The sequence below is a fragment of the Plectrocnemia conspersa genome, unplaced genomic scaffold (assembly GCF_051122295.1).
Source record: "Plectrocnemia conspersa isolate PC_06_02 unplaced genomic scaffold, ASM5112229v1 ptg000008l, whole genome shotgun sequence".
Lineage (NCBI taxonomy): Eukaryota > Metazoa > Arthropoda > Insecta > Trichoptera > Polycentropodidae > Plectrocnemia > Plectrocnemia conspersa.
In genome coordinates, this window is record NW_028277172.1 from 15,157,346 (window position 1) to 15,166,722 (window position 9,377).

Here is a 9,377-nt window from a genome sequence, read left to right on the forward strand (position 1 = left end):
AAAAACTTCCACTAAAGATCTCGGAATCTGCACTAGCATATTCACCTATCACTGTCGCCATCCAGTTCCTTAATACGCTGGCATCGCACATTGTTCTATTTAATGTCAGTTAAGAGCTGGTCCAGTTCGTCATAATTTCATTTTGCTGATTAATGTTTTCTTTTTTTATATATTATTATTAGATTTTTTACTTTGCTTCATCTAGGATAGGTTTAAACACATTCTAATTATTATAAATAATTGTATTCATACTAATTTTACAAATTTATTTCAATACTTTGCTATATATAAAATTTTAATATCTTGTCTTCACGTATTGCAGTAGCACGTAATCGGTCGTCAGCACGTCGCCGTTTAGTAAAACTTTTAGCTTAATAAAGTTATAAATAGCACAGTAGACTTTGAAATGGCAGCCATAATGACATGTGCAATGTCACATCGCTACAGTTCACCATTTAATATGAGGTGTTGTGACAGAAATACACGTGTATTTTGTGTTTTATAGTATAGAGTATAAATTTTGACTATCGTGATCCGTTCTAAATTTAATTTAAATAAAAAATTATATATAATATTAATATAAATTGCAGCTAAACTTTTACTTAATCTTGATTTTATTCAATAGATACAAAATAAAATATATCCTGATTATTTTAAATGTGTTACAATAACTATATTCATATGTGTAGATTTTTTCACTTTATTGTAACACAATTTCTATTTTTACTTCTCGTTAACAGTATTATATAAATAAATAATTATGTATCAATTTTTGTACTAAATGAAAAATTGTTTAGCTTGCTTCTTAACTAAAATAAATTTAAAAAATGTATTAGTTATTTCAGTTGATTAAATATTTACATATATATGACTGTATTGGACTCAAAGAAAAGAGAACATAATTTTAAATTCTTATATTACATGAATCATTTATCTTTAAAAAAAAATTAAATAGTATTAATTAATAAGTTACAAAAATAGTAACTAATTACAAAAAACGTACCACAAATTAGTATACTTATGAATTGTTGATGGTACACATTAAATTAAAAACACACGTCAACGATTCCCTGATGGTGCTACAATAACTATATTCGTATGTGTAGATTTGTATATCTATTTGTTTTTATTGCATTTACTCGTATACTGTAAATTATAAAGAAATAATGATGCGTCACTTTTTGTATTAATGAAATTTTTTTAGCCTGTTTCATAACTTGAATAAATTTAAAAAATGTATTAGTTATTTCAGTTGACTAAATATTTACATACATTCGACTGTATAGGATAATCCAATGAAATGAGAACGTAATTTTAAATTCGTATATTACATTAAACATGTATCTTATAATGTATTAAGTTATAAAAATAGCAACCATTTGAAAAAAGTGCTACATGTGAATTGTTGCTGGTACTTACATATTAAATATAAAACATTAGTCAAGTCTTATTTCAAATTCCATTTCTATTGTACAAACTAAGAAAATACACAACATATAAACACATATTTCAAGTATTTATCTAAAAATGTCTATATACACTAGTTATATTAAATTGATTCTTATAGTAAAACTGTAAGAATTATTTATAATGAATATACAGAATAAATTATAAATAAATATATAAAATTTATATCTCAAATTATGCATAAATAAGACAACAGCGACCTTATTATTTTACAAGACTTACAATATAAACCAATCTTTCCAATAATTTATGACTAGTATTTTCCTCCGTTTCCTCCCACCGACCGCCTTAACATGGTCACCATTAAACGAAACTTGATCTTGTTCTTAAGTGATGTAAAATGAATATTAAACGAATTTAATTATACGGTCTGCTTTTTTTTAATAACCACCTTATAAATCCCATTCCAGAAATTACACGCATATTGAATCACAGAGAAGTTCAACAAGTTTTTTTTCTCAGCGTGATATTAATTGATTACGTTATTATTTCGTAATCTTTAAATTATCCTAAATGCAACACCTTTTCGGTATGTGCTTACTATAAAATGGGGCGTCTGAAGCGTCGCGGCGGCATATTTCCAATCCTATACGCGTTCTGGCCCGTTCATTAGTGTGCGTGCCCGACGCTGCTGCCCCCAAGCGTAAAACGATCGAACTTCAAATGCCAAACTGACAGATCGTTTGAAAGTCACATGCACTTAGGTCCATTCGCTTCAAAATCGATCTAAAAATGTACATGCAATTTAGATTACATTGCGTTACTTCAATCATTAGCAGAATAAAATTAATACGTAATTTACCTCGCGTTAGCACAAACATCAATCATGATGCATCCATGTAGCATCTACAATTAACTATGATAATAAATATGAAAAGTATTCTGTATCTGGGTGTGAATCGTCAAATACATATGATAAATGGATACACAACATATTGCAGGTAATCATTATAGGTATCTTGATTTGAGGTAAAAATCAATGAGTAATATTAATCCATACATCCCCTTCGGCACCTTTTGTAAAAAATACAGAATATTGAAATTATTTTCTTTGTAAAAATAATAATAAATTAATATAAATAAATTATTTTCTTTGTAAAAATATAAATAAATTAATATTAATAATATTTTTTTTTTTGTAAAAAATAACTTAAAACATATTTTTTTCATTTTATATCTATTTTCATTCTATACCAACAAAAAGGATATATCAACATTTGGAATACCCCTCAAAATACTCATAAAATAATTATTTGTAAGCTCCTATCTAGAGCAGGGCCGGCCCTAGGTTATTTGGCGCCCCAGGCAAAAACTAAATTTGCGCCCCCCCCCTATTAATACTTTAATAACTCATTACATGAGCACAAAAATATAATTCAAATTAAAGTAATTTAATATGATTTTGACACCATACTATTTTTTGAGATTGTGGGTATTTAAGAATTTGTAGTTTTATTTTCGTCGCGATTTTTTGCTCGTGAAATAATCTAAAGAGTGCACAGTAGTGTATACAAAAAAAATAATATCAGATTATATTCTTTAACAATATTGTTTGAAAATATTAAGTGAATATTGCGCCTTTATTTGGTATCATGGCGCCCCACAAGATCTAGCGCCCCAGGCGATCGCCTGTACTGCCTGCCCCTAGGGCCGGCCCTGATCTAGAGCTAGGCCCTTGTTCCTAGTATAATAATTTTAATAAGCAAATTGCTTATAAAACGTGTTGCTTCGTGTAACTTTGCATTGAGCAAATTATTTTAACGTTTAGATTAAAGTTTTGCAGACGTTTAAGCGCTTCTTTTTTCCATTACTTGAAAGTGCTGGGCGGCCTGAGGCTACTAGTGAACTTTTATAGAATTAGTTAATAACTAGAATTAGTTAATACTTAATTTATCTAGAATTTAATTTTACATTTTTATATTTAGAATTTACAGAATTAGTTATATCTTTATTCATACAAGTTATTATTATTATTTTTTTCCATTTTTTTAATAAATTATTGAAAGCATTTATGCAATGTATTTTTTCATTTATATATACATTGACTAAATTATTACTAGTGGAAACTTAATTTTCACTAAAATTATTATTACCAATGGAAAAGTCACACAAAACATCATATAGAATTTTACTGTATTACTACTAGTAGCAGAATAATTATGATCTATAATAGCATTACGACTAGTAACAGAATAACTAGTATTTACATTAGAAACACACACATCAGGTAGTGATTAAAAAAAATTAACCGGTAGTGTCTTTTCATCAAAAGCTAGATATGAAAATAAAGGCGGCGCATTAGGAATTTTATTATTGTATATTAGTTTCCTCAGATGGAGGCAAACAAGAGAGAGCTTCAGCATTTAGTATGGGATGGTTATGGTCTTCTATAAATTTTATTATCCATCCTTAAATTGAAAGAAAAACTGTTAATTTAATTTTAACTTTAGTTAGTAATTAAATTGAATAAATACCGTTTAATAAAATAAAAACCGTTTAATTTTAAAAGTAACACAGTTCGACACGGTGCAACTGCTTCACACTTGGGGGCTGCAGCGTCGCGCACATACACTAATGAACGGGCCCGAACGCGTATGGGATTGGAAATATGCGTCGCGGCGCTGATCAATGCGGCGAGTGCCCTACAAACGACACACATACCAATACGTTTATCATTACTCCATTTTCCATATTTAATTTAATTTTAAAACGTAATTAAATCAGGCTACGTCACTACATGTTGCATAATTAAATATGCTTTTATAAAGGCCCTAGATTTTTATTAACATGCTATAAATATATACATAAATATTTGTTTATACTAAACTAAAATTAATTGCTATACTATTTTATTGAATTTATTCGAATTAATATAAATAATAACATATCTACTTTAAAGACAACAGTATTATTATTTTTTTTAAATCATTAGATTTCGTTGTACCGCACTTTGTAAAATATTTGGGAGATGCGTATTCCTTGGTCTTTATTTACCTAGTTTGATTTTTTTTATTTCAAATTTATTTTCTCACAACTACTTTTGACATTATTTGGATTAAGATTTTACGTTTTTGCTAAGCAATTATTTATTAGGTATAAACCAAATTTTAATCTTTGAATATTTTTTGGAATTAAAATAAACATTAATTTAGTACTGAAAAATGAATTTGTATAGCACCTTTATTCGACCACATTTAAAATATCGTAGAACCTTATTTACTTAACCTCCTCTTTTGAACAAAGTGCAAAATTACTAATATTACAAAACAAAGCGAATATATATATTTTAAATAAAATTAAAATGTCCTTAAAAATTAAAAAGCTGTAGTGAAAAATAATTTTCAAGATTTTAACGCCTATTAATTATATATGACTTAAATCCATAAATTTGCCTCTTAAATTTTTAATTTACAACAATGAATTTAAGTAATAAAAAATAATTATGCGGTATTGTGGCAATCTTTTTACATTCGGACGTTATTCTCTGAACTGTTCTTTGAGACGGATAAAAAAAGCGCAATAAAACAATTATTAAAAAAGAAATCACTTCTTAGGCTATTACTAGCGATTGGGCAGAAGCTTTGTATTTTGACTTGTCGAAGGCTAATCGCATGTCTTTATTATATAAGCCAGCATTGCAGTGAGCCGCCATTCGTAAAGCTTGTCCTTGGCCAGCCGTCTCCATCAAAGACTCCGCTCTATTTACAGTGTCCTTTGAAGCACCTTTACGCTGTATTTACATACAAAAGTCTTTCACACTCAAGCAACGGAGTAAGGTATCTTTCATCGAAGTCTCCACCTCGCATTCGCATAATTAAGTCCCTCGTCAGAGGCCCAACCAAGAATCCGCGCCATCTCTTCCTCCTGATAGCCATACAAAATTTTACGTGTAAAAAAATATTATGTACAAGTAAAACACTACCTTGTTTACGGTATTTTTTGTCTTCCATTTGAATTTACTTTCTAAATTTCATAACAAACCTCGATTTATAGCATGTCTTTCCAAAAAATACTTAAACCTTTCACCCACGGAGCAAATCGAGTGTAATACCATCGCTGGAACGAATAGGCAAGTGCTACAAGAGCCCGGAACTAATTGAGTTTGCTCTCGTAGGGTGAAAGGTGAACTAGGGGTGGGGTGGGATTTAACACCCATGCCAGAAGGGGGTGGCCCGCCAAAAGGGAGAGTATATTAACAAGCCGGTCACGCCGAGAGGAGCAACAAGCAGAGGATATATAGATCTACGTTCTACGTATACAGAAATTTTGTGACCTTGTAATACGACACGTGACAACTTGAAAGGGGTGGATGGAGATTCCGCAAAGGGAAAAGACCTTGAGAGAAAATTTTCTTTCGGCGTGGGAGAATGATGGAGTGCCTGTCTGGGTGGTTTACTTTTAGATCTTTATGATATTGTGCTGTCTGTGCATACAGGGAGAGCAGCATTTTATGGAAAATATAATATGTAAAATAAATAAACAATATGTTAGAACTTAAAAAATCAAAAATAATTATATTAAATATGCATTTCAAAAATGTAGCTGCATCAGTGCAGTAATTAGTTGTAGAGTAAATAATAAGGCAAATTAAATAATAAAAAAAATATATAAAAATATGGTAACAGAACTTAATGGAATAGTTTAGATTATAATCAGATGTAAACACTTTAACTATTTATTTTCAACAGTCAGTCCACAATAACATCGATCAAAGCGTGATCATCATGTGCTCTTAAATGAATACCATGTGTTGTGAAGGATGGGCTGGTTTATGTAAATATACAGTGCAATATTGTTTTCTTGTTCTTGAAATACAATTGTCGAGATTATTATTCTATGCCCTCTTTCACTATATTTACAAAATATTAAAATGTCTTCTACATGCACCGATAATAAGTTTTTTCCTAGATTCGCTGTGGACGCTGAGATAATGTCTTGCACAACGTGATTTTATTTTTATTTGTTTTTAAAATTAGTAGTATTTTTTATTTATTCTAATTCAGCTCTGTTCTCTGCGTCTACTTAAATTCTACGTGTATTTATATTGGTCCATTGACTCTTGAGAATAAATAAATTATAGTCAAATTGTTTTCCAGTAAGCAATTCGCATTAATAAGTCAGTCATTTGTTGCCAAAACTATTTCACTACTAATCTTAATGAATTCGTAAACATTATTTTGATCACAAAATGCAGAGCATTGAAAACCTAATTTTCCATATGGCACAGTTAAAATCGATATCCACTATTCAATAGAACCACAAATTTAATTTTATCGCCTCTTATTGAAAGTCGAGAAGGGTTTGCTATACAATATAACGTATAATTGGCTAATAACCTCCAGAACGAAGTTGTTAAGTTAACGGTGGGCGTGTGCTATAGCTATAGCTATAACTCTAATAGCCAGAAGAGTCGAGATCACAGATTTATGACTGTATATTTCGGTCTGCCTCCCTGTGCTGCAGCAATAAAAGGGGGAAGCTCTAATTTGTTGCTACCTGTTGCCGTGAAGGATCGCCCCCGACCGCCGGCGCCCGACAGGCACGTGCCCCATCCTAAAACGGACCTGACCTTTATTATGTTGTTAAATATAAACGGTCTATTCTCAGATGAGCAATTTCGTATATAATAAAGAACTCAATGTGCTAAAACGTGCATGGGATCAGCAGAGCTACGTGGCGCAAAAGTCCGCAAAGGGGGCATTTTAAATTCATTTATTTTACGTGCAATTATAATACATATTATTTAAAAAATATAATTCGGTTAATTCTACGTGTTTTATCTTAACCCTAAATAATTCTACGTATTTTATCTTAACTCTAAATAAAATAAAGCAATTTACCAATGGTGAATTGATAAAATCGTGTATGATTGCTACAACCTTATTTCAATCTATAAGACTTTCGGTGAAAATAGTTGCTAAAAGTGTTGAGCACATTGTGAGTAACATCAATAAGCAATTAAATAGCAACAAAAAAATTTAAACGATTTTCTTTAACTTAACCCAGTGATTTCCAAACTTTCGTAAAAATGTTGTTAAGTTCTCTGCTCATATTTTTTGGAACAAAAACTGCTCTTTGAAGCATGCAGTTCGTCTTTATATGTTGAGTTTTTTATTCGCATCTGGCGATAACAGTCATAATATCAGTGTTTCAAGATACTAGAATTCAAGACGAACGATTTCTTTACACTTTAACTAGTTTATGTCCGTTAGTGTATACACTGACTAGTTAATTTATGCATTGTATATTTAAATTAAACGCGGAATGAAATGGCACCTTAATTGGAGAGGTTCACATTCTTAATAATATTATTAACATATATTAAAACTACATGAAAACTCACATCGGTAATAAATTGTGTAAATTTCAATAAGGAGAGCGAACACAATAAAGCAAATAGAACCTAAATTTATGTTAGTATATGTCAGTATTTTTACTGTAGCTTGACTGACATCGTTACATTGGAGAAACATTTACATTATACATAACAACACATCATTACATTTCTGAAATATAGGAAAAATTAAAAGGTTAATCTTTTCTGTAGTACCTATTCTCTATTATTTTCAAGGCTTTGAGCTGAATAAAAAAATATTAAATATTATTTGACAGATTAGATCCTTGAGAAATGCTTGATGTAACAGTGACATTTATATTTCTTACTCCCAAAATGTGTACTGAAATGGTAAAGTAGGTGGGGATAAAAATAGGCCAATTACAAGCATTTATGAATGTAATGTCAAGCAGTCTCGTTCGACGTTTGCTACGTTTCGCGTCTCGCTCTACTACACTGCGCAAGAGCGAGATAAAACAACAACAGATGTCCATTCGGAACGCAAGCTCATAAATCATTCAGAGTGCCGCCAGGTGGATTTTTTTTACCTGTCAGCTACGTTTTAATTTATTATGTACGAAAAACTTCGCCGATGTTTACATTTCAAGTGACGAAGTGATAATATGTTTTTTTCGCAAATGTTTTTTATGTACATTTTTTAAATTATGTATGTATTAGTGTATATGTGTATACGTTGCAAAAACAACTGATATAAATAACCATAAAGTGAAAATTAAATTTATAAATATTAGTAGGCATTAAGTTAATACTCTAAACCGAAATACACACATATGAACTAACTGAAAATTCTTATTACGTGTAATAAATAGGCGATTAAAGTTAAAAATACGAAAATAAGGTGCAATCGATATCTATGAAATATTTTTTTTATCATATTATTCGTGGCGAGAATTAGCAAACAATTACGATAATAGCAAAATATAAAATTCTTAGACGCCGCTTTATCTGACGGTGTTGCCAGTGTATTACGTAACTCCAGGGTATTCAACTAAATCGACCCCCACAGAGAGTTTTTTTAAACCAAATTTTCCTCTAAAATAAAATACACGTTTATATTTTTTTAATATTTTAATTTATTATATAATATAATATTATATTTTATTAATTATTCATATATGAATCACTGCTGTTTATCACTGATATAGCTCAATAAAATATTTTAGTTTTTGTGGAACTTTGCCTCCTTTTGAGGATTTGCCGAAAATGTGACATAGCATTGTCATTAATTAGATTTATGGCTCACACTGCTACAACCTTAGTCGAAATTTGAAATTTGCACTGTTTCCCAAACATTATAAATATCCCTATTATAATTTTAAATGAGAGGTTTCTCAGTCTCTTTCTCCTTCTCTGTAGTATCGTGCTGTTGCTCGCGATGCAGATATAGTCAGCTCCTGGCCATGTATGTAAATACATCCACCAATTCTTGAATATCATCCCATATTTATCCCCAAGGACACAATTTCATAGAAATTGGCGACTCCCGTTCTTTAGCAAACCCATAAACGCAATAGCCTACAGTTTTCTCTGAGTATAATTGAAGGTTCTCTCGAAA

At 30.3% G+C, this 9,377-nt stretch overlaps 1 long non-coding RNA gene across 4 annotated transcripts; it reads right to left on the reverse strand.

The window, feature by feature from the left end:
• Positions 1-258: 258 nt before the first annotated feature.
• LOC148233102 (uncharacterized) lies at positions 259-4,079 on the reverse strand. Of its 4 annotated transcripts, none has more exons than XR_015810405.1 (4): positions 3,942-4,079; positions 3,717-3,875; positions 2,270-2,481; positions 259-2,193 (listed from the first exon to the last, which is right to left on the reverse strand). It is a non-coding gene; the product is annotated as an uncharacterized LOC148233102 (long non-coding RNA). The 4 variants fall into 4 exon arrangements; XR_015810406.1 differs by having other exon boundaries at positions 3,675-3,875; XR_015810404.1 differs by lacking the exon at positions 3,717-3,875 and having other exon boundaries at positions 260-2,193.
• Between the last annotated feature and the right edge of the window lie 5,298 nt (positions 4,080-9,377).